The sequence below is a fragment of the Delphinapterus leucas genome, chromosome 19, assembly GCF_059928025.1.
Source record: "Delphinapterus leucas isolate spDelLeu-1000000601 "Yukka" chromosome 19, BTC_Dleu_Yukka2, whole genome shotgun sequence".
Lineage (NCBI taxonomy): Eukaryota > Metazoa > Chordata > Mammalia > Artiodactyla > Monodontidae > Delphinapterus > Delphinapterus leucas.
The window spans coordinates 32,717,415-32,743,955 of NC_143147.1; the positions used below are offsets into that span (position 1 = coordinate 32,717,415).

A 26,541-nucleotide genomic window follows, 5' to 3' on the forward strand; every position below is an offset into this window, starting at 1 on the left:
TTTCTGACACCAGTAGGATTTTGGTATAAGTTTTGTTTGTGATCGGAATCATTGTGTACTATTTTTACATCATTCTGTTTTGACTCCTAACCAGCAGAGCTATATGACCTGAAGCATTCCTTAGACTCCTTTCAATTAAATCAGTTCTGGAAAGTGTCAAATAAAGGAGGTGATAATTCTAGACAGGAGCAAAGAAATGTGTGAGCTTAAGATCTACACCTCTAATTAAGAGAATGTCTTCAGATACTCAGCTCCAGTTTCAGAAGCCAGACAGGTATATTTTAGACTGGTCAGATGGACCTCAAAGGGGCTAACCCAGAGCAGTGATTGTGAACATTTGTGGGGGGGTTTGGGGTTTTGCATTTAATTTTATTTTTACTTGTTTATTTATTTTTGGCTGCATTGGGTCTTTGTTGCTGCGCAGGGACTTTCTCTAGTTGTAGTGAGTGGGAGCTACTCTTCGTTGTGCTACGCGGGCTTCTCACTGCGGTGGCTTCTCTTGTTGCGGAGCACGGGCTCCAGGCGTGCGGGCTTCGGTAGTTGTGGCACTTGGGCTCAGTAGTTGTAGCTCACGGGCTGTAGAGTGCAGGCTCAGTAGTTGTGGCACACGCGCTTAGTTGCTCCGTGGCATGTGGGATCTTCCCGGACCAGGGATTGAACCCATGTCCCCTGCGTTGGCAGGCGGATTCTTAACCACTGGGCCACCAGGGAAATCCCATGTGGGGTTTTTTTTGTTGTTGTTCTTGTTTTGTTTTCGGTCTGCTTGGCGGCCATGTCAAGACTTTTCCTTTTCTTGGAGTCAGGCAGACTTGGTCCCTTACAGAACCTCAGTCTGGGGTTCTTTCTCTGTACTTCTGCTTTTGTAGCATGTTGCCGTTGGATGAAGGTATTTCCTTTTGGTATGCAGACTCAGCTCGCAAACTTTTGACTCAGCCTGGTTCTGCAGCAGAGCTCATGTAACCGTGCTGAAATCCCTTTAGCCCATAAAATAAGTCCCCATGAAATCACTACTTTCCATCCAATTACTGAATGAACAGTGCAGCGACACATCTCCCTGGTTCAACATGAACTGAACCTATTTCAGCACTACTTCAGGCATGATAAAGCACCTACTCTGTGGCAGTAGCGAAATGTTAATGTTATTCTTAGTGCCATTTAATGTGATTTAGATTGGGGGCTGGGGAAGCTTTACCACTAGCAGAAATTTTAGACTTGGGTATCAGCTATGGACCTGTAGGAAAATTCTGCTCAGTTTTCAGCATTTGAAGTGTTCTTTTCCTGAAATTGGCACCTCTCCTTCATCTTCCTATATCCTGATTTAGTTGGTCTGTAGTTGACATTATTTCCTTCATGGAGAAAAGAGCGGCCTCATTAAGGCAGTCCTGGGATTAACGGGAAATGGACAGCTCCAAAAGACACTTAAAACGTACACAGTATTTTGACACCTAAGATTGAGATTAAAGCCATGCCTTATGCCTCTGGCACTTTTCACTCACCTCTCCCAGCTTACTGGATAATAGATATCACTGAAATTTTACAAGTCCAGTTTGACTGATTTTGTACCCTACCTGATTAGTAAGTATTACCAAACAGATGAATCTTGTCTGACTCCAGATGATATCAGCAACTGAACTGAAATGGTTAGTGGCTAGTTCAGGCCAACATGACAACGACATTGCTGTGTTTTGTTTAGCTTTCTAGCCTCCCCCCGCCCCCTCCTCGATTAATATCTGCATCAGCCTGCTTGTCGCTGTAGATAGGAGAGGCCCTCACTGGGGAATTGGCTCCCATCCTTGCTGACATCTCCCTGTTAGTTACTCTTGCCCAACACTGTGCTGTCTTGTCACCTGTGTCATATTTTCAGAGAGGAAGATGATAACCTCCCTTAGAAACTTTTCAGTCAAAAGAAAAGATGCTGAATAAAGTCTGAGTAAGCTATAGTTTTGCTAGTTAGAAAACATATTGAAATTGTCCTTTCCTTTTTTTCTTTGGACATAGCACAGTTATGTGAACCTTTATGTTTCTGGCTACATGTCTCTAACACCCTTTGGATTCTGTCTCTGTAAGATCAAGAGTTCTTGATTGTGGGTTGCAGCTGAGTTGTATTTGATAAGCTGAATGTAAACAAAGGAGTATCAGAATTACTTTTCAGTTTCTCTTACATGTTTTTGAATAAAATTGACAAGCAGCATGGTGGGGAGGAGCGGGGGCGAGTACCTTTAGATCCTGTCCAGCTAAGATAATATTCATATAATACTCAAGTATAATAAGAATGAAATCTAAGAAAATAAGGGCTATAAATGGGCTTTATTTCCTTTGGAAATAACACCACTAGTGAGTGCCTTTTCTCAATGCCTTTTATTTAATGTAGCATATTTGATAATGCTGCCATTTCTCTTCCAGTGTGTTTTTTCTTTCTTGCCATCGAGTGCCAACAAGGTCCATAAAGAATTCCATCTCTTTCAAGCTTCAGTTGTGAGATAGGCCAGAAGGGAGGAGAGTTGCTGGGGGGAGGATGTGTAAGCCCATCAGAAAGTCATAAAACTAAATCAAAACCAGCATCAGGACAAGTGAGACATTCTGCATCATTCCCTTCCTTAGAAAGGGTTTTTCTTGGACTTCCATGGTGGCACAGTGGTTAAGAATCCTCCTGCCAATGTAGGGGACACAGGTTCGAGCCCTGGCCTGGGAAGATCCCACATACCGCAGAGCAGCTAAGCCCGTGCGCCACAACTACTGAGCCTGTGCCCTAGAGCCGGTGAGCCACAACTACTGAAGCCCGTGTGCCTAGAGCCCGTGCTCCACAACAAGAGAAGCCACCACAATGAGAAGCCCGCGCACCACAGCGAAGACCCAACGCAGCCAAAAATTAATTAATGTATAAAAAATAAATAAATGGGGTTTTCTTTCTTCTTAAGTTCTAGGTTCCTTTTCAATTCAGGAGTTAGTGCCAAAGTAATTCCTGAACATATATTCTTGTCTGATTCCAAATCATAGTTAATTCTCTAAGGCAATGGTTTTCAACCCTGTCTGTACATTAGAATCACTAGGGCAGCTTTTTAAAATTCTGATGTCCAGGCTACAACTCAGAACAATTAAATCACTATGGCTGGGATTGAGACTCGGGCATCAGTACTTCTAAAAATCCCCCTCCTCCCCACAGTTATACACACGCAGGTGGTTTATTCCATTGTGTATCTAAGGTTGAAAACCATAGTTAATAGAACACAATTGAAGTAGTTATTAGTAATCTTAGAAAGATTGAATCTTACTCTAAGAAACCTCCAGGTTTCTGTGATGGAGGAATTGAAAACTAAAGACTTAACCATAATCAGTTTGCCTTTGCAAACTTATTTTCTTTGACATTTTTTTTTTAACACATATCTACCCTGTGCTCCAGTCTAATTAGACTACTCCTTCTTCTTCCTTTTTTTTTTTTTAAAAGTATTTATTTATTTGGCTACACAGGATCTTCATTGCCGCATGCGGGATCTTCGTTGTGGCATGTGGGATCTTCGTTGCGGCATGAGGGAATCTTTTAGTTGTGGTGTGCGAGATCTTTAGTTGCGGCATGCAGACTCTTAGTTGCGGCATGCGGGATCTAGTCCCTGACCAGGGATCGAACCTGGATCCCCTGCATTGGCAGCATGGAGTCTTAGCCACTGGACCACCAGGGAAGTCCCTACTCATCCTTCTTGATCATGCTTTTATTCCTACTTCTTAACCTTTGTTCAGGCTATTTGAGAAATAACCTCCCCCATTTTTGCATTCTGTAATTTCACACTACCATGTCTTTGAAGCTTCTTTTCATTATCCTTCAGCCTAAAGGAGGCTCTTCTATTCAGAACTTTCTTTTTTTGCTTTAGTATATTCTGTATGGTTTTTACATTACGTGTTTTGTTTTTTTGCCAGTTTGCAAAGCCTGGATCTCGTTCATCTACTGTTTTCCCTTCATTGCCCGGCATCTTTATAGTCCCCATAGTACCTTATGTCCAGCAAATGTGAGTGTGTGTTTGAATAAAAGGAATCTCATGCTTTTCAGATGTCATGCTATGGATGTGTGTTATTCTAGAAACAGGGAGAAGGTAGGTGTGTAATATCTTTTCTATTTGCTGTCATTCTTTTCCAGTTACTCGAACTCTTGGTTGTGATGACCTTTTTATCTGTATGCCTGTGATTTCTCGCCCCACGTCCAACCAGTAAATAGTCTTCAGGAACCAGACTTTGCAAATGTTGGTTCTTTGAGGTTTGGAGTGTTCTGTAGCTTAGTGCAGAACATGCTTATTCATGCCAGTTATGAAACGCCTGGGGGTTTTTGTTCTGTCGTGGTGGAAATAAGTCCCATTATTTTTCAGTATGTATATTATTTTTGAGATTTTGGCAACCCAGTTTTATATATCTGTCCATTGAGAAGGTAATAAATCCCCTCTCTCAAATCCTGAAGACAAATACAGTTGTTTTTTTTTTTTTTTTTTTAACACAACCACAGCCTAGAGCTCTCCAAGTTTCTACGACTAAATGACAGACAATAAAGGAAACAGTGTTTTGTAAAGCAGACAAGGCATTTGGTGATTCAGAGGGGAATGTTAGATGCACAGTGAGAAGTAAGGAAGTAGCAGTATAGAATCGTAGCACAAAAACATATTGTTTGCTTTCTGAACAGCACCATTAGTTGTGGGTATGTGTGTTTTATGTTTCTTCATGCTAGCTATTTCCAGCTTCAGTTCTTCTTTAATGCTTTTGTCCTGGAATTCAGGGTGAATTATATCAGAGCCCTGACGGGAAAAAGAGGCAGAAGTAAGACCATGTGGAATTATTTTCCTGTCACCTAGCTAATTGCATTAGTCTAATTCTCCAATAGTTAGCATCCTTTTAAATGATCTACTCCAGATAAATCACAGCATTTCTCCTTAGCTGTATTGACTGTGGGAGAGATTTGAAGAATTGCATGCCTTCGCATTTCCTGCCCAGATAGGATATCTTCCTAACCCAGCCGTTTGCTTTCTTAGGAGAGTTCTAAACTCTGAAAATCACTCTTGTTCAGGCTATAATTTTTGAAGCTTGAAATTGCAGCTCATTACTGGTTTGGTTCCCACTTTCTCAGTGTGGCGGCAAGTTTTGTAGTTGAAAACATATTTTAGTTTTTCTTTTTCTCCCCCCCCCTTAAATTTCCTTTTAAAGAAAAAATGAAACATATTCAGAACATTACGACTTAGAGATATAGCTTCTTGGAATATGTAAACTCTTTAAATCCTGTTTGGGTTTGTGCTTATGTACCCCAGTGGAAAGATTGGATCTGAAACATCCCTGAGATGTCCCAGCTCCATCTTCTTTCCACGTTTTCTCAAAACTCCCACACACCATCACTTCCCCTACTCAGTTCCCCTAGGTTATATTTCTTTGCAATCTAGAATTTCTTTAGGCTTTGGGAGTCAAGTTGAATAGCATGTATTGCCCGCAACTTGGTAGAGCAATTTACAGATTCTGTATGGGCATCTAGTACTTAGCTAAATGAACCTACCTTTCTCTCCTCTCTCTCCTTTCTCTCTTTCAGCTTGGCAGTGACCTTGACGGGGGCATTGGAGGAAGTCTGGCAGTCAGTGCCATCGTTTTTTTTCACCATGGGATGCACTGCCCCCTGTTTGATGCCTTTGCTATGCACACGTTCTCAGACCAGCCACTGCTGCTATCTGGCCCTGTACACCAGAACGTCTGTAGCGGTGTATGAAGAGTAGAGAGTAGCGTAGGGTTACTTGGAATCTTTGGGACCATACACCACATGTGGTGTAGGGGTCTCTTTAGGGATTGGCGCTCTGGTGTCTACAGAGTTCTTTGTCTTCCTGACATTAAAGGGCTAAAGGAAATGGAACCTCCCATCTTGACGAGAGAATACTCTTTTCTGTCGTCTAGAAAGAGCTTGAGCGTCTGCTGGACTCAGAGTGAGACTCTCCTCGTACGTGAGTTAGGGGAGTGTGAGTATCCATCTCCCCCAGGAGAGTTTCCTCCTAGATATTTATGCCTAAATGGGGAAATAAGACTTGCCTGGGCCCAAGTGGAAATGGAACTGCTGTCTAAGTTGGATGCTTCTCCTTCTTTCTATAGAAACAGATTCCCCCTTCATTAGGGTACCTGTAGGCCTCTTGCACAGAATCATGGAAGCTAAAATTGGAAACAGACGGAAAAAACTTTGGATCACTGTGTTCCTGATCCTACTGATGACTCTCTTGATAGAACTTCTAAAGAGTGTGTGTATCTTTTCAATGACGAAAAAATAACCATGATGATTTGAAGGACAAAGAATATACGAATTAAACGCCTAAGAATATTGTAATTATGGTGTGTTCTTATTGATTTATCAATACTATTAAAATATACAGCAACATTTTAAGGACTATTAATGAGTTCTTTCTGACCTCCCTGCTCCCCTTCCCTTTTATTCCCTGCAGGGGGGACAGTCCTTCATCCCATCATCAGTGCCTGCAACCTTTGCTCCTTCACCTACTCCTGCTGTGGTCAGCAGTGGTCTGAATGACCTATTTGAACTCTCCACGGGGATAGGCATGGCACCTGGTGGATATGTGGCTCCTAAGGCTGTAAGTAAAACAACACTTTCTTAGTGGACACGACCTGAATTATTTAGCATCTGACATTTGTGTTACTCTCACTGATAATAAATCCAAGGTTGGGGCTCTTTTTCTAGAGGATTTACGAGGAGGATGAAAGGCGGCCTTAAACCTAGCAATAAGAAGCACCATAGCATCCTTATTAACCATTTGTATAATTAGACTTAAAATTGGAAATACTAAGCATTTAGTATTTGTTCTCTAGTTTAGAAATATTGCCTAGCTTGTCAACACTGAAGTCAGTCTAGTGTAGATGTGATATACAGAGCAACAGCAGGAGGAAAAAGACATAATAGAGAAGTAACATTTTACTTTGCATTCTTTCCACTCTCCTTTTTCCATTGGTACTGCATATGGATTCTAGAGTGCCATTGCTCAGATTTGGTTTTCATGCATTTTACTACACCTTTTTAGAGTTTTGATTTAGGTTAGTGTCATTGGTGTCCCTCTAGTCTCAGCCTCACTTGATGTCATGCTCAGATTGAAATTCAAAAGGGGAAGGGGAAATGAAGCATATTTCGGCCCTTGGGAATAGTGCCTTCCAGGCTAAGCTAGGTTTCTTTTAATTTTGCCTTTCTGAGGGGCAGCACGCCTGGCTGCTTTCTGAATTCTCTGCCTGCTCAACCAGCTCGGTGTGGGGGATCCCTGCTGCAGATAGTAAACCAGTTGTCCTTCGCAGGAGTCTTGTCTTTGTGTACACACCCATTACATAGAGTAACCAGAAATATGATTCAAAACTGAGCTGTAGTGTTTTGGCACAACTTAGTAGCTTTGTTGTAAGGGTACTGCATTGGATATTATCCCCACAGACTTTTAATTGATTAAGAGATTATGTAACGTACTTGTTTACTAACATTACAGTAATACCTAGAAATGACAAATTTAAATAATGTAGAAAGATCAGGTGGAAAATTTAGTTTCCCTCTGTCCCCACTTCCCCATAAGTAGCCACTATTAACTTTTTCTGTGTCCTGTCAGAAGACAAAAAGATCATGCGTATACCTGTATGTTTGTATCCTTTAAATACTGTCAGTGGGATATACTGTTTTGCACCTTGTTTTTTCTCTACCACAGTCTTTTGAATGTCTGTATCCACTTTATGGATGTGTACCACAACGTATTTAATCTTTCTCCTGGTGATGGACTTTTAGGTTATTCATCTAGTCCTATCCCCGCCACCTTTTTTGTTATTATGATGTTACCATGAACATTCTTGTTTATGTGTATCATGGTATATTTTTGTAAGCATATCTATAGGATAAACTTGGAATGTGCTTGATCATTTAAGCATTTAAAAATAGACATTACAGGGGCTTCCCTGGTGGAGCAGTGGTTGAGAGTCCGCCTGCCGATGCAGGGGACACAGGTTCGTGCCCCGGTCTGGGGGGATCCCACATGCCGTGGAGCCGCTAGGCCCGTGAGCCATGGCCTCTGAGCCTGCGCGTCCGGAGCCTGTGCTCCGCAGTGGGAGAGGCCACAGCAGTGAGAGGCCCATGTACTGCGAAAAAAAAACAAAGACAAAAAAAAAAAAGACATTACAGGGACTTCCCCGGTGGTCCAGTGGGAAAGAATTCGCCTCCCAATGCAGGGGTCGTAGGTTCGATCCTTGGTTGGGGAACTAAGATCCCATATGCCACCGGGCAACTAATCCCACGCACCACAGCTACTGAGCCTGCATGCAACAACTACTGAGCCCGCGCACCTCAACTAGAGAGCCCATGTGCCACAAACTACAGAGCCCATGCGCTCTGGAGCCTGTGCTCCACAACGAGAGAGAGATCAACACACCACAACTAGACAGAAGCCCACGTGCCACCACAACTAGACAGAAGCCCACGTGCCACAGCGAAGAGCCCGCGCAGCAACAAAAAGATCCTGCTTGCCGCAACAAAGATCCTGTGTGCTGCAACTAAGACCCAATGCAGACAAAAATAAAACAGTAAATTATTTTTTTAAAAAAAGACATTACCAGCTTACCCTCCAAAAAGGTGACATCAAATTATGTTCTCCAAAGCAGAATGTAACAGTGCCAGATTCCTTATATTCTCCTTCACTGAGTATTACTGACTTTTTGAATTTTTGACCCTCTGATAGATGAAAGATAGTATCTTGTAGTATTAAATAGTGTCATTTTCTTCTTTTCTTTTTCCTTCTTTTCCTGTAATGTGGTTGAGTATATTCTCATGTTTACTAGCCACCCACTGACTAATGGGTACTCTGTCTTTAGTCAGGACAGTTCATGAATTCCTGTTGGTTTATATATGTGTATGTGTGTGTGTGTGTGTGTGTGTGTAAACTGGTACACTCCAGGAGTATCACAGATTCTGGGGCCAGAGGTGGGTCACGAATGAATTATACAGAGAAAATAGGCATTCAGATTACTTAAACGACATCTGAATACTTACTATTTCCCAGAGACTATAACGAGAGTTAAAACTATACATAAGACATGGTCCTTGCCCTTAACACATTACTGATAAGGAATTTGGTAATGATTTTTAAAAGTCTTCAAATATTGTAAACATGCGATTTTCATTAGATCAGTTTTTTCCCCTTTTAAGCCTTTTACCGAAGCTACTAACCAAAGAAACCCCATGTTATGCTCATTGGAATTTCTCCTTTCGCCATGGCTACCCATAGACTATTTTGGGGCTTGTTTTTCTTGTTTTGTTTGTTTTTGGCTTTGGTTTTGGGTTGGGTTTTTGTTTTGTTTGGTTGGGGTTTTTTTGTTCTTTGATTTTGGGTGGGTTCTTTTTGGTTCTTAAATAGTTGAGAATGATCTCAAAATTCAGCAAATATGACTTTATCCGGAGCGTTTTGCGTTTGGCTTGGTATTTATGGTATAAAAATCACCTTAGTTGCCTAAGGAAGTGAAATCTTAATTTCATCTTTATTCAGAAGCGTCCTGTCTGGTTTCATTGGGCTTTATACTGTGTTTCAGGTCTGGCTGCCTGCAGTAAAGGCTAAGGGCCTGGAGATTCCGGGAACATTTACTCACCGCCAAGGGCACATCTATATGGAAATGAACTTCACCAACAAAGCTCTGCAGCACGTGACAGACTTTGCAATTCAGTTTAACAAGAATAGGTAAGAAATCTGAGTTCCCCAGCTCGATCCTGACACGGCAGTGTACTTTGTGTCCAACAAGAGAGTGTTCTATTTAGCAGTGGGTAAAAACTCTCGTGTTGGCAGATGTTTGATGTAGAGTGAGTGGAGGCTGTTGCACATCTGTTCAGTGGTCAGCTTCAACACTGGAGGCCCTAGGGAATTTTGCTGGGAAAACTCATCCATATGGAATAAGAAAACTGTCTTTGCCATTATAATCATACCTTCTCTATAATGTTCTGTAAATGAAATCACGTAGTATGGAGTCTTTTGCATTTGGTTTCTTTCACTTAGCATAATGCTTTGAGATGTTTCAGCAGTCTGTTCTGTTTTACTGAGTAGTACTCCATCGATGCTTATACGGTGACTTGTTTACACTTTCACCAGTTGGTGGAACTGGGGGTTGTTTCCAGTTTTATCTTTTATGACTAAAGCGCCTGTGAATATTCACGTACAGGTCTTTGTGTGGATATATGTTTTCATTTTTCCTGGATAAATACCTAGCAGTGGTATTGCTGGGTCATATGGTAACAAGTGTAAATGTTCCAGCTGTTCCATACTCCTACCAATGCCAGCCATGCTTATACATGTATAGTAGTATCCCATTTTAACTTGAATTTCCCTAATGACTAGTGATATTGAGCATTCTTTTCATAATCTTATTGACCGTTCTTATATCTTCTTTGGTGAAGTATCTGCTCAAATCGTTCCTTTTTCTTTTTGATTGATTGTCTTATTATCAAGTAATAAAGTTCTTTATATATTCTGGATACAAGTCCTTTGTCAGATATGTCTTGTAAATATTTTCTCCCAGTCTGTGGCTTGCCTTATTTTCTTAACAGTGTTTTTCAAAGAACAAGTTTTTTATTTTTTGTTTTATTTATGTATTTGTTTAAGGGAGATTGCGATTGACACATACACTGTTTTTTTTTTGGCTGCGTGGGGTCTTCGTTGCTGCGTGCCGGCTTTCTCTAGTTGCCGTGAGCAGAGGCTACTACTCTTCATTGAGGTGTGCGGGCTTCTCATTGCAGTGGCTTCTCTTGTCGCGGAGCACGGGCTTTAGGAGCGCGGGCTTCAGTAGTTGTGGCATGTGGGCTCAGTAGTTGTGGCTCTCAGGCTCTAGAGCGCAGGCTCAGTAGCTGTGGCTCACGGGCTTAGTTGCTCCGCAGCATGTGGGATCTTCCTGGACCAGGGATTGAACCTGTGTCACCTGCATTGGCAGGAGGATTCTTAACCACTGCGCCACCAGGGAAGCCCAAGTTTTTTATTTAAATAAAGTTTACTTTACAATTTTTTCCTTTTTATGTCTTTTGCTTTTTGTGTTCTGTTTAACAAATCTTTGCCTGACCCACAGTTACAATTTTTTTTAATGTTTTTAATAGAAGTGTTAATAGATTTAGCTCCTACCTTTACCTTTTAGAATTCATTTTGAGGTACTTTTGGTGAGATAATATGTGTAAAGTAAGAGTCAAAGTAAACTTTTTTTCCGTAGTAAGTCTTGAAGTCAGATAGTCTAAACCCTCCTACTATGTATGTTCTTTTTCAAAAATTGTTTTGGCAATTCTAGGTCTTTGCCTGCTGGAATTTTGCTTGAGAGTGCAGTGAATGGGCAGATCAGTTTGAGGAAGAGTTGGCATCAAACAACATTGAGTCTTCTAATCCATTAGCATAGCATATCTCCCCATTTATCTAGGTCATCCTTAACTTCTCTCTGCAGTGTTTTATAATTTTTCGTGTACAGATCTTGCACATCTTTTGTCACATTTAAGTGCTTTATAGTTTTGATGTTATAGTAAGAAGCATATTTTAGTTTTTGGTTGTTGCTAGTATATAGAAATACAACTGATTTTTGTACATTCAACTTGTATCTTGAAACTTCATTAAACTTACTCATTAGTTCTAGTAGCCTTTTTTTAGATTCCTTATGGTTTTCCACATAGATAAATAATGAGAGCCAGGGCAAAAGGGCAAAAGGGTTTTTTGACCCATAAATGTTGATACCAAAATGAGTGATGTGTCTACTCAAAATCATTTCTTTATTGCATTTGGGACTCTAAAGCGTAGTTTATCTACAAAAAGGAAAATGTTTCTTCTGCTAGTCTGTGACTCTTGAAATTGATACTACCTATATAAACTCAATAATTATTTTATAAATATTAACATTCCATCTTCCTTCCTGAGGCTCATTAGAACATAAATTCATTATAAATTTATATCATTAAGTTGTTTATTTGTTACACCTATGGGCCTACTTTTCCTTTCTGCTCCATCTTTTTAAAATTGTATTCTTATGTTTCTGAGACGTAAGACATGTCTGTCTTCCCTCATATATTTTTGGGTTTTTTTGTAACTTCAGACTCAGGCTTTTCCCATCTCTTTACTATTCTTGTATTATTATTAGGCAGGCTTCTCTGAGAAGTCAAACTGGTGGGTACTCACTGCCTGCCTTAGGCGAAGAAAGTGGCCAGATTTGAGTCTACAACTTATCCTTTGGGGTGTTGTTTGGAATGTTTAAGCCAATCAACTCTGCTTCACTTAGACTGGCTCTTTCCCAATGATTGTATCCTGTGTACGTAAATAAAGAAGAAAGAAAATGAGAGTTACCAGTAAATCATCCTCTGGTCTGATCAGGCAGGTTATCAAGCAAGTGAAATAATATCATTATACTTTACAGGATGGGTATTCTTAAGTGTTCTTTCTCCCAAAGATTATCTAAAGGAATAATGTATAAGAAAAAGATGCTTATCAAACCTGTCCCTCTAGTGGCATGATAAACATAAGAAACTTTCAGAATCAGAGCATTAGCAAACCAGTTCTGTGCTTATGAATGTTGTCTCCTTCCTCAAATCTTCTTAATGGAAAAAAGAGGTTATGTTGTAACTAGTGTTACAGCAAATTAGAATTGGGCACTTTAGTGCCTGCTATTCCTTATGTTTCCTTCAAATGGAGTAAAAAGCCATTGAAACCTAAAGACGTGACTAAATCCTGCCTCCTGATTAACCTCTGGGATTTCTTCATCCTCTCTCCTGGCTTTGGTGTCATCCCCAGCACTCCTCTGGCCATCCATACACCACTGATGCCAAACCAGAGCGTTGATGTCTCCCTGCCTCTCAACACATTGGGCCCAGTCATGAAGATGGAGCCTCTGAACAACCTGCAGGTTAGACTTTTACTTCACTCAGGGGGTACAGGTTTATGTCTTGCCAATGTTGTCTGTAAAGCAACCCCTCTCTTTCTTATATTAGATTTGGTCATGGAATAGGGTTTGAAATAAATCTGTGGAGAAGACTTTTATTTTTCATTAGAAATACACACAGAAGTCACGCCTTGACACAAAGTTTTCTTTTTACTCAACAAACAAACGTCTCAAGGTGTTATGTACAAACTTTTTTTTTTTCTAAGACTTTCATAGGGAATTTGAATGTCACAAGAATAGATTTCAGTAGAGCTGTGTGGAGGTCATCTTTGAATACACAGCCATAAATAGTTGGGTTATCTGCATTTAAATATGATAAGTGTGTGGTAAGTGTAGCAGCATCTTAGAGGAGCTCAGAACTTTATGAAGTTTATAAGAGCCTCTCCATCTTGAAAATATTGACTTTTTAGAATGCTTAAGGTCCTAGCTTAGAGTATTGTTTCGTTTTCACCACTTTGAATTTCTCTTTGAAATATAAGCCTTCTGGGGTTCAAGCAACATGAAGGCAGAGAAGTAAGCATGTAAGCTGAAGCTGTAGCAACCCTCAAGGGATAAAATACAGATATAAGCCCAAGAAGTTGAGGGTTTTAATGCTCACAAGGACAGAAGAGACCGCCTTGGGCTGACCTGAGATGGGGAATTGTAACTGATCCCTGCACAAAGCTGAGAGGATGGAAGGGCAAGTCCCTCAATGAAAGGGGAACTAGAAAAAGATTTCCACAGGGGCAAGTGATGAGAGAGTTCTCTTTGACCTGGGTTCTGGGCGACCTCTTGTGAGAAATCCAGGTCCCGAATTTATACTGTGTATGTGAAGAATTCTCCAAACCAGTAAATTAATGTAAAATTGGACCAGAACTGGTGAAACCCAGGGTACCTGGCAGAAGCAAATGCAAAACGGCCTTTATGCAATGGTTTTGAACTTTAAGGCCATCAGGACTCCCATCTGAGAAGAAAATCTCTACTGAAAGTCAGCTCACAATTTAACCAAAAAAAAAACAAGAGGGAAAGGTGCACTGTGACTGACAGAAGATGCAACAAAGAGGATTGCTATCCCCTTCTATCGAGAACTTGAAATGATAGAATAGTATGAATGAGACTATAAAATATGTTTTAAATGATGAGCAAAAAATTTCAACCTTCCACTTTCCAATCAAGACAGGTGGGATCCCATTGCTCAATCTCCTGGAAATACCAGTGTGGGATACTAGTACTTATGGTGAGAGACATCAACAATAAAATTACTTAGAGTTGAAAGTAACATTCTCCAACAGTTTAAGTACCAGTGCACCAAGCCTGCTTGCCAGTTGACTAACTACCTTGCTGCCTCAGCAGTTGACTGCTTCTTTCTCGGCAAAGGGTGTAATGATTTAGAGTGACAATGAGTGAGTCACAGTATAACTTGGCTCAGTCTAGAAGAACAAAACAAGGATTTCTGTGCAGAAGGAATTGGCTCTGTTGCTATAATGAGACTAATGTGTTAAGGGGCTTTTCCAGCACAGAATCCTGAAAGAAACTAACTAACTCAAATTTACATCTCCTCTGTTTTCATTGAAATCTAACCTCCTGTTGGCCCACAGAGCCTCAAGCCAAATATTTGAGGACAGTCAGCATGGGTACGAGAATGCTTTACTTTAGAATTAGGAAAGGGAATTTGGGTCACAGAAATGAGGGCAAATTTCCTACTCTTAAAATGAAAAGGAAACAGTAAATAAATAAATGTCAGTTTACTTCCCTATTTGCATTTCCATTTCACATTCAGTGAAATGAACATCCCAAATAGGAACCCTCATAAAAGAAATTGAATCTTAGTCCAAACCCCTCCCTCAAAAGTATTGTTATGATATTAGGACTAGCAAGTTTTCATTTTCACAAACGTGACATTATAAAAAACAATCTTAAAAATTTTCTATCTAAGCAGAAGGTAATAAAGCAGTTTCCATCTGTAGTCAACTATGGATTCTCCATGTTTTCCCCATGGATTCTTTTCTTGCAGGGATGTCATAATAATGGCTATTTTCTCATTAATTGGTATTGCTCAATGGAGAAGATAAGCAAACACTTGAAACGAGGTGAAGTTTTCTTCCCCCCGCTATGAGCAGCTCTATTTAATGTCTCCTAGTGCAAGGTGAAACTAATGACTAGCTTAAAGTGGTGGGCTACTTTAGATTTCAACTTCCATTCTGCTCTTGTCCTATAGTATGAACAAAAAGAATCAGATCTTAACTTCAACAAGCTTAGACCATAAAGATCCAGATAAAGCCAGGTAAAGATTGATTGGCATTTAAATGTTCTGCAAACATAATGTTTAAATTCAAGAGCTCATGCAGGAAAAATTAGTACTTTTCTAGTACTCCAGACCATAAAATCAGGAAAGAAAAAGTGGGGGTTTAGGAAATGAAATTTTGAAAGCAGTGTGAGTTTTAGCTATTTTGGCTAATTTGATGTCAATGTAGGACAGATAAATCAAACCTAGTCGCCAAAACTGTAATGTAACATTTAGTACAAAAACTTTTCATTAAAAACATCATCACACTACTTATTGGCTTATAGTCTTTTTGAAACATTATTGAAAGACACTGTCCCCTCTTAAAATGCAAGAGGTAAGAAATCGATAAAAGCGAAGGAACAACAGAATAGGAAATTTATCCCCAAACAGCCTCTTCTGACTTTGGACCCACACAGCTTTAGCTGGATGCCCACTCCAGGTCACCCCAAGTCTCTGAGAGTACCTCTTTGTAGTAGCCAGGGTTCTTATGGTTGAAAGTTATAAAGACCAACTCATGATAGCTGAACCTAAAAGGACACTTTATTGGCTCATTGAAAGGAGAAGTCTGGATCAGGGGATGGGAAGCATTGAAAATGAGATCACCAGGTCAGCATTTCTCTCTCACATAAATCTGTGTGCCTCTGTGTGGTCTTTTCCTTCTGGAGACTGGCTTCTCTGTGGGGCTGGGTAGGTGGGACAGGGAAGTAGGTGCCATGCCTCAAATATTTCTAGGCTTCAATAAATCCAGTTTAATAACCTCAGAGGACAGGGAAAGAGTCTTCTCCCCCTGTATGTAAAATCTGTATGTAAAAATCTGTATGTAAAATCCCGGGGTGGACTCTGATAGGCCTGGCTTGGGCCTATGCCCACTTCTTGGCCATTCTCTGTAGCCAGGCAGGTGCTGGGTTTGACAGTCCCACCAACACTACATGGGATGGGAGAAGGGAAATTCCCCAAAGGAAAGATGGAGAGCTCTTTCCCCAAGAAGGGGATCTCAAATAGACAAACACAGCAGGGCTCCCTGACATGACTTTTCAACCTTCTCAAGAAGACCACAAACCTCCGAGTGCCCAGCTTATGGGACTTCTATAGCCTCCATCTCCTTATGATAACAGCTTCCTGTTATTCAATGCCCGGGACCTGCCCAGCACCTCCCATGGGTTTTCTCATCTTAACAACAGTGTTTCAGTTGGGTGTTAGCACCCCCATTTTACAGACAAAGAACCTGACGCTCAGAGAGGTCACATCAGCTGCCCAAAGTCACACAGCTGGACAGTGGCTGAGCTGGGATTCAAGCTCTAAATGAAAATCAAATGCTCTCTTGCCTGTTCGCTCTCCTTAGCAGAAGCCCCGCAGCCAGCTGGCATCTGTGGTCTCTCTGCCAGCACAGGTGTGCTCTCTTCGCTTTCTGACAACGGCTCTACAGGCTTTCGAAGGAGGCTCCCCTGACTCTCTCAGTTCCCCATCATCCTTGGGTGGGCTGGCCCACACCAGAGGAAACTGGAACATTCATTACAAGGCTAAAAAGCTTCTGAATCTGTCACGCAGTCACAGTACCTGAGTAAGCCTTGAAGACTGGCATAGAGGAGCTGTCTCCCGCCAGCCTGGAGCAGCAGGAGATGTGCCAGTGGGGTTATGCCTTGTCTGGGGGCAGCTGCAGCCATGCTGGGCAGAGGGGCCTCATCACGGGTGTCTCTGGCAACCGATGACGATCTCCTCGGACTCCATGCTGACAAATACAGCCTGGGAGGCAGGGACCTCAGGTTCTATATCCAGGTCACAACAGGCGATACAGCACATAGCTTCTGGAGCCAGCCTGCCTGGTTTGAACACTTACTCTCTCATTTATGAGCTCCATGACCTTGGGGATGCTGTTTAACTCTCTCTGTGCCTCAGTTTCCCCATCTATATTATCATCAAGGTGTTGTCACGAGGGAATAGTAGACTAATATTTGTAAAATGCTTTCAATGGTACTCTGTCAATGCCAGCCAGTACTATTCCAGTGACCCCTGACCCAGTGAATAGGAGGAAAGGGGAGGGATGGCAACCTCTCACCCTCTAGGGGAGAATGACTGTATCTATCCCCTCCCAGGGGCAGCTGTGACATCTCAGCTAGCACCCCAGCTCTGGGTCCAAGATGTCCTGTGACACAGGTCGGTTCATTTCGCCTCGAAGAGCTTCCGTTTTCTTAACTGCAGAGCAAAGGTAATAACGCCTGCCCTTCTATGTGGGTTACAGCAGTGACAGCATCATGTGTACTCTAAGTGATGGTTAGTCTTCACAAAGGTGCCCTGGTAGGAATATCAGGAGAATGGAAGCATGATGAAGGTAAGCAGGAGCTTTAGAGCCCTAAGGAGGTGGAAAAGCTAAGACCAGACTCTGGGCATAGGGATCTGTGGGAGCTATCATCATCGTCATCATCGTCATCATCGTCATCGTCGTCATCGTCGTCATCATCATCGTCATCATCGTCATCACAACATTGATACTAGATGTCAGAACATTAACACTAGATGCCTGATTGCATATGGCAATTGATGGAACTATTTATAGATAGTTATGTGAACCCTGCACTTGCCTGTGGATCAGTTCTCTACCTCAACGGTTCTCAACTGGGGGTGGACCATTTGGCAATGTCTAGAGACACTTTTGGTTGTCACAACCTAAGGGCTTGTCACAGGTGAGTAAAAGGCCAGGGATGCTGTTAAACATCCTACAATGCACAGGACAGGCCATAACAAAGAGGGAGCTGGCTCAAAATGTCAGTAGTGTTGAGACCCTGCTCAATATTTTTTACACCCTTGATGTTAAAAGTGTGACAAAGATCCCCTGGCAGCTTCTTCCTCAGGCCTACTGAATAAGAATCTGTCTACATGTTAAAGTTTGAAGAACACAGTCTAAAAACAAAAACAAAAAAAACTTGCTGAGAGAATATACAGCCAGCAAACCAAACTACTAACCATATAGACCAAATGTAGGGCATTTGGGGTTGGGGAAAACAGAAGACAGACTAACAGTGGATGATGGAAGGATGGATGGATTGGTGGAATTAAGATTTGTTGAACACCTAACATTCACTCACCGTTCTCATTTTACCCGGCTGCCCGAATTCCATCCCTGAGATCTGTTTGCCCGGGTCTCTTGTTCCCCACCCCATCAGCAGGCTCACTTTCCCTCCAACCCCAAGTTAGCCTTGGGCTTGGAAAATGCAGCACGAGGGCCTCAGTGCTAAAGATGGATAGCTGTTGACCTGGATCGGTGGTCAACAGACTTCTTCCATAAAAGGAAATGATAGTCAATATCTTAGACTCTTTATGATATACAGTTTCAATCGCATTTCCTCAACTCTGCTATCACAGCACCAGCACGGTCACAGACAATATGAAAACAAGTGGACGTGGCTGTGTTCCAATACAACTTTATTGACAAAAAAACCCGGGTGGCAAGCCAGATTTGGCCCCCAGGATGTAGTTTGCCAACTCCAGACCTATGCAATCTCTAGGGTTTCTTCACCCCCTAGTATTCTGTGGCTTACGTATAAGAGAAAGTCCTAGATGAGAGGTTTAAAATGGGGGTCTAAGCCATATCCAGCCCACCGACAGATTGTGTTCAGCCCAAACAGAGTGTTTCTATTTCAAGGACATTTAAAACAAACCCTGAAGCAGAGACTAGTACAATGAACCCATCACCCAGTTTCAGCAACTATCACCGCTTTACCAATCCCATGTCATCTATTCCTCCCACACACCTTTTTTTGGAGGTATTTTAAAGCAAATCTAGACATCATATTATTTCATCCATAAATACTTCAGTGCATCTCTCTAGCAGATAAGACCTTTTTGAAAACACAACCATTATCACCTTAACAAAATGTAGAATAATTCCTTATTAGCATCCAGTACCTCTTATATATTTAAATTTCCCTAATTATCTCAAAAATGTCTTTTTTACAGGTGTTTTGTTTGAATCCAAATAAAATCTATACGTTGTATTCACACAGAGCTTTTAAATTTTGGAATTGGTTGTCAACATACGAAAAATCTGGATTTCACACAAACATCAGGTTTTCAAATTTTCTTGAGAAAAAATTGAAATATTTGCAACTTGGCATCCTCATCCCCCTGACAGCAGCAGCACTGAGCAGCCAGCACACACTCAGGATGAGGACCCAGTTTCCCTGCCCACTCCCACCTTGCAGCCCCCAGCATCCCTGCAAGCGTTAGAGTTTGCCATGCTTATTCTACATTTTCTAGTCTCTTTCTCCCACCTCACCTCTTTCTCCCAGGAAGTCACTGGGGCCGTTCTCTGACCCACTTTTTCCCTCCACCCAATCCCAAACTTCCCCTTTACCATTATTTTTCCTCCATCAGAGAAAACCTTTGGAGTCTACACAATTCCTCCTGGAACTGGGGGTGGGGCAGAGAGGAGGGATTTACCCAGAATGATTGGCCAGCTTCTTGGGTGGCTGCCTCCAGGGAACTCGGATAGCTCCTCTGCCCCCTGAAATGCTCCCAACCAGCTCAGCTTCCACCTGATGGTCACAAAGAACAGAGCTCACTGCCCCCTCCTCCAAGTAGAGAACAGATCTGCCTCGAATTCACTGTGTGACCTTGAAGAAATCACTCTCCCTTTCTGGGCTTCAGTTGCTCCTTCTACACAATGGAATTATGTAGAATGGAGGAAAGTTGGGTAAGAGAACGGCCCAAGTTGAGTTTCTGGGTGAGACATGAGTAATTTTGAGCCAACAACCTGTGATCCTGTGATTCTATTGGTCATACATGGCCTCGCCAACCCATCTCCAGGATGGTTGTGGGGAGTGGAGAGGTGCCACCCCGGAGCAGAGGAGGAGGAGGAAGAGAAAACAGCCTGCACCCCTAATTTCCTTTGCATCTTCTCAGGCCACCGTCTTCTGACTGTGAGTGCACGCTGGTATGACTTCCGCTCTGGATATTGACAAGCTGTGTCTGCCCACGCCTCACAGTGGTGCATACAGGATATCCACCAGGGCAGGACAGACTCCAAGAAATGCTAAGGCCACTTCTGAGCATGTGCAGGGGTGGGGATGCCCATGTAGGGCAGGGGTGGGATGGCAGTGGTAGGCTCAGGGTCTGAAAAAAGGGATTCAGGCAACAGCCCATCCTGGGGTGCTCCATCATGCACAGGACTCCAGCTGCAGGGAAGCCAGGTGGCAGTCACAGCCCACTGGGGGTGTCAAACACATAAACAAGCTATTATAATAAAACATGACAAATGTGAGAATAGAAGCCTGCATCAGGCACTTTGGGAACACAGAGGAAATGGTCTGTTTATCCAGTTATAGATGCCTCCACCTTATTCCAAAAATGATTTGAAGAGGCCAACAAAGCTCAATACAGAAAAACAAAGTGAAAATGAAGCAAACAAGGCAAGAAAAATCATGTAGGAGGAAGAAGGTGAAAGCAAGGGTGAATACCCAAAATGTCTACCAAAAGGTCCATACTCTTGCTAGAATCGAGCCACAAATTTGCCTGTGAGCTTCCTAGTAGTCAATGCAAAAGGAGAAATCCTCAGAGTTGTACAATCACAGTGCTCCTTAAAATAAAGCATGGGAATAACTCTGGACATGCATAAGCAATCCTGATGCTGGGATCTGAGAGAAATTCCTCTCTTGAGTGGTTCTCAAGAGGAGACCCTAAAACTAGGTGAGGAATATATGGGAACTCTCTGTGCTGTATTTGCAACTTTCCTATGAATCTAAAAGTATTCCAAAATCAAAGGTTTATAATCAAACGTTTATTTACAAAAGAAATAAGAGGAAGGGGAAGAAGGAGGGAGAAGGAGAAAAGGAAGAAGAAGAAGTCGTCCACAGATAAAGCCCAACTCTCTCTCCACATTGCCCGCTAGACTCAAGTTTGTGCTATTCCTACTTGTAACTCCCGGGGGCGCCACTCACATCTACACACTACCTGACACATAATAGGTTTTTTATAAATATCTGCTGAAATAATTCTTGAGTGGTCAAAATTGACATTCAGGGGACATTTAGAAGTGATTGTATATAATATAGAAAGGATATGGACTCTGAATTGAGGGAGTACCTAACAGATAATCCCAGGTGCTTAGGGGCATTTTGGCGGGGTGGTGGTGGGGGTTAATTTATTTTATTGAAGTATAGTTGATTTACTGTGTTATGTTAATTTCTGCGGTACAGCAAAGTGATTCAGTTATACATATATATACATTTTTTTTCATATTCTCTTCCATTATGGTTTATCACAGGATATTGAATATAGTTCCATGTGCTATACAGTAGGACCTTGTTGTGTATCCATTCTGTATACAACAGTTTGCATCTGCTAATCCCAAACTCCCAGTCTATCCCTCCCACCCCTGCCCTCCCCCTTGGTAACCACAACTCTGTTCTCTATGTCTGTGAGTTTGTTTCTTTTTCATAGATAAGTTCATTTGTGTCACATTTTAGATTCTACATATAAGTGATATGGTATTTGTCTTTCTCTTTCCACATTACTTCACTTAGTATGACAATCTGTAGGTTCATCATGTTGCAGCAAAATGGCATTATTTCATTCTTTTTTATGGCTGAGTAATATTCCATTATATATAATATATATAAATATAAATATATATATATATTACCACATCTTCTTTATCCATTCATCTGTCGATGGACATTTAGGTTGCTTACATGTCTTGGCTATTGTGAATAGCGCTGCTATGAACATATGGGTGCATGTATCTTTTTGAATTATTGTTTTGTCTGGATATATGCCCAGGAGTGGAATTGCTGGATGAAATGGCAACTCTATTTCTAGTGTTTTGAGGAACCTCCATACTGTTTTCCTTAGTGGCTGCAGCAATTTACATCCTTTAGGACAGGGGTCCCCAACCCCTGGGCCACGGACTGGTACCTGCCTGTTAGGAACCGGGCCGCACAGCAGGAGGTGAGCAGCGAGCCAGGGAAGCTTCATCTGCCGCTCCCCATTGCTCGCATCACCACCTGAACCATTCCCATCCCCGTGCCCCACCACTGGTCCATAGAAAAATTGTCTTCCACCAAACCGGTCCCTGGTGCCAAAAAGGTTGGAGACTGCTGCTTTAGGGGCATTTTAAGCTACATCAACAGGCATCAATCTTTTGACCTTTTTTGGCTCCATTTACTAGTTTCTGCCAATGTCATGTCCCTTGGCAGTGAAAAAGTCACAGAATTTAGAGTGAGATTTACAGAACATGACAAGATTTGGGAGAATCATCATTTTGAATAAGCAAGTGGACTTTAGCTCCCCTTTTATCTTTTTCACAACTATTAACTTTAAAGTGACACAATAATTTTTTTGCATAAGAATATAGCTGCTCATGGCCAGAATATTATCCAGGACATCTGACCTTAAGGCTACAAGGAAAACAAGACAGTGGGAAGGAAATTATGGAAGGCATTACGCTGAATTCTGAATTTTGTGACATCTGCCTTATTTTAGTCACTCAAAATCTTATTCCATTTGAAATGTCTGGGTGATCCCTAGACCATTTCAACAAACTACAGCCTAAATCTGGGATGTGCCTCACAATAAATGACAGGATTCTTAATCAGAACATGATTTCTAGACTGAAAATGCAATCATTTTATAAAAATGCTGTGGCGTACTATTTACCTATATCTTTATAATACGAATAAATCTACCTGAAGTTTCCAGCCTCCTCCCTGCTGCAAAAAAGACCCTGGGTGATGCGATGAATGAGCAAAGGTCTCAATCACAATCATGCAATTGATACAATGATACAACAGTAAGCTTCCTAGGGCAGGAGTACCCAGCTCTGCCTGCAGAGACCAGGGAAGCCTTCCCAGAGGAGGTGACTTTGGACTGAGTCCTCAAGGATCAGTAGGATGGTGCCAGCCCAGAAAAAGAGAGTGAGTGGAAGGAATTCCAGGCAGATGGAAAGGCACAACCCAGTGCACCAGATGCCTTCCATTTGCCCCTTAAAATCTCTCTCTCTCTGCTCTGCTCTGGGTCCCCTGGCTGTACTGAGTTTGACCAAAGGGATACCAAAGATGCCAATGCATTCCCTGTGTCAGCCAGGATTGATTTCCTGCCTTAATTTCGTATGGTATCCTTACATGGCCAAGAGAAACAAAGACAGAGAAAGAGAGAGAGAGAGAGAGAGAGAGAGAGAGAGAGAGAGCGAAAGAAGGAGATCATTTGCCTTCCGTCCCTTTTTTAAGGGCACTAACTCCATCATAAGGGCTCCACCCTCATGACCTGATTATACCTCTCAAAGGCCCCACCTCCTAATACCAACAAACTGGCGATTAGGGCTTCTATGTGTGAATCTGGGGACCTGGGGGACACAAACATTCAGTCCATAGCAGCAGCTTATAAACAAAGAGCCCCTGCTCACCAAAGCTCTTAATTATTCCAGCCTTGAGCCAAAAATTCCATCCTGACCCACCAGGAAGGCAGAGGTGAGAAGGACAAGTTGTCTGCCTGAGTTCCAAATGCAGGTCTGAATAGGTCATTTCAGGCATTTTCCCAGAAAGGACTGGAAAGCTTGTCCAACACAGGAAAGTCAGCACACGGTCAGTCACAAAGCCAGAGCCTGTGGTCTCAGAGAAGCTGCTCAGAAACACCAGTGCTTCCGCTCCTCTGCCCTCGCATCCTCCTGACCTTGGTTTTGTGGCATCTTTCCAGATACCGCCAGTGAAAGATTCAGAGACCAGGATAATAGTGCTCAGTATTTAGTGCATATCAGAACTCGGGGAGCTTATTGAGAATATAGACACTGAGATAGTTACCAAGCTGCCCTTGTGGCTCTGAGGCACACCAGTTTGAGCTCACTGGACCAGGGAAATCCTGACATGGGGTAAAAGAATGGACTTCTCTATTTGGTGGATATTTCTTACTGTCATTACTATTAATAAGTCATTGAAGAACTGAGGTTTATAGCAAATGTTTATAACAGTCAAGTAGAATAAGTACCAACAATGACAATATCACAGGACTTGTACCTAGCACGTACCAGGTTCCTTACATGCATTAAAAATGCATCCTTATATAAACAAAACATAGTATATACATATAGTGGAACAGAATTCAGCCTTAATATTGGATACAACATGGATGAACCTTGAGGACATTATACTAAGTGAAATAAGCCAGTCCCAAAAGGATAAATACTGTATGTTTCCATTTACTCAAGATTCCGAGAGTAGTCAAATTCAGAGACAGAAAATAGAATAGTGGTTGCCGGGGGCCGGAGGGAGATGGGAGTACAGAGTTATTGTTTAATAGGTATGGAGTTTCGGTTTGGGAGGATGGAAAAGTTGTGGAGATAGATGGTGGTGATGGTTGCACAACAATGTGAGTGTACTTGACGCCACTGAACTGTACATTTAAAATAGTTAAAGTGGTAAATTTTATGTTATGTGTATTTTAGCACACACACAAAAAGAAAACATGCTTACAACAAAGCTGGGCTAGGAGATGAATTCTGAACTTCAGAGTCGGGGAAGTGTGGGTGTGAATCCCAGCTGTCTCAGTGATCTTTGGCAAATACAACTTGACCTCTCCGAGCTTCTACTTTCTCTTCTGTGATATGGGCAGGGAGGGAGACCAGGACAAGAATTAACGTCTCAGGGTATTGACAGCGGCTGTCATTCCATAAACATCAAGTCACTGTCCCACAGCCCTGTGAGCTGGCTGGGTATTATTAGCCTCATTTTGCTGAAAAGGAAGTTGAGACCCTGAGAGGTTGTGTAACATGTCCAAGGTCACACAGCTAGGGTGGAAGTGGTAGGGTTCCAAATATAAATATGAGTATAAAACTGGGCTCTGGGGCTTCCCTGGTGGCGCAGTCGTTGAGAGTCCGCCTGCCGATGCAGGGGACGCGGGTTCGTGCCCCGGTCCGGGAAGATCCCACATGCCGCGGAGCGGCTGGGCCCATGAGCCATGGCTGCTGAGCCTGCGCGTCCGGAGCCTGTGCTCTGCAACGGGAGAGGGCACAACAGTGAGAGGCCTGCCTACCACAAAAAAAAACAAACAAAAAAAAATGGTCTCTGTGTTCCGTACTCTGTGATTCCCCCAGATACCCCTTGAAGCACATGCAGAATCTCACTTTGGATTTGAGGACCTGGAGGGTGCAAACCCAGGTGCTTGATTTAGGGCTTATTCTTCAGGTTCTGATATAAAATGTATTGTTTCTGAGGCCAATACACAGCATCTCTCAGTTTACGGGCGTCCTTTATATTTACAAGTCCTATGACTGCGCAATTGAAATAGACCCAAAACGTGTGTCTCTAGACCCTTACGTGCTTGGAAATCAAAGCAGGACACATCGGTGAAGGGAGAAGTTGTTCCGAAAGCTGAAGTCTAAATTATGGGAATCAAGTTGAAATCTCAGTTCTGGGAGTAAAGTTCAAAATACACAGCGAGCCAGACAAGATAACAAGTATCGCTGCCAAGAGAAGGGAATGGAACTTCAGCAGAAGCAAAACAAACTCAGTAGAGCTCTCCATCTGAGAACTCAAGGATGCAGGATTTTCCATGCCTGCCTCCCTGCCAAGGGCAACACTACACAGAACCACAGAGATTGCGCTTACCTCCAGGGGTTGCCATTTGCATGTTCAATAATACAAATGGCGCCCCCAAAGCTATGCAGTGTGGCAGCCCTCTCTGCCTTCAGGTTAGGGGGATTTCTAAGGATATCAAACACGGTGGGCATCCAAGGAGGATGGTGAAGAAAGACGTGGGAAATGCCCTGGCTTTCTTAGAACAGGGAGATCAGATTTTAGAAGGTGAAAGAAATACCATCAATCTGTTTGGAACGCACCGTGTGCCTCCACCATGCTAGGCTTTCAGCCATTTTGTCTCATTTAATCCTCAGGAAAAAGCGCTCAGAGAGGTTCGGTAACTTGTCTACAGTCACACAGCTAGGGAGTGGTAGGGCCAGAATTGGAACCAGGACAGTGACTCCATGTCAGCTCCTCTCTATCCAGCTGCCAGCTGGGAAGACTCTGAACCAGTCTGGACATGGATTCATCTAGGCAAGGCTGGGCTACTGAGCCACTGGGGGGAGATGCAAAGAGGAAATTAAGCCACAGAAAGGCAACCTGAAGGGTTCGGGGAGAAACAGAGCAGGGGAAAGAGACCCAGTTCCTCTAAGCCTTGAGGATTGGGGGAAAAAGAGTAGGGGTTGACCGGTTATCAGCAGCAGGGGTAGAGCTGTCCTAGTCTGTTCCCTCTTCCCTGAGTCTCTGCCCTTCCAGTTCTCACTGATGAATGACCAAGCTGTCCCCTGGATCCTGCACATCCTGAAGATGGCTCCGTGGAAGGACTGAAATGCAAAGCTCTGAATGGGG

At 42.5% G+C, this 26,541-nt stretch overlaps 1 protein-coding gene across 1 annotated transcript in view; it reads left to right on the top strand.

Annotated features, from left to right (window-relative positions):
* The window catches only part of LOC111171398 (AP-2 complex subunit beta-like), a 72,000-nt gene extending 65,447 nt beyond the window's left edge, over positions 1 to 6,553 (top strand). Inside the window, 2 exon segments of the mRNA XM_089900853.1 lie at positions 5,555 to 6,336; positions 6,447 to 6,553. The gene's annotated coding sequence lies outside the window, so the exon portion shown is untranslated.
* Positions 6,554 to 26,541: the final 19,988 nt, after the last annotated feature.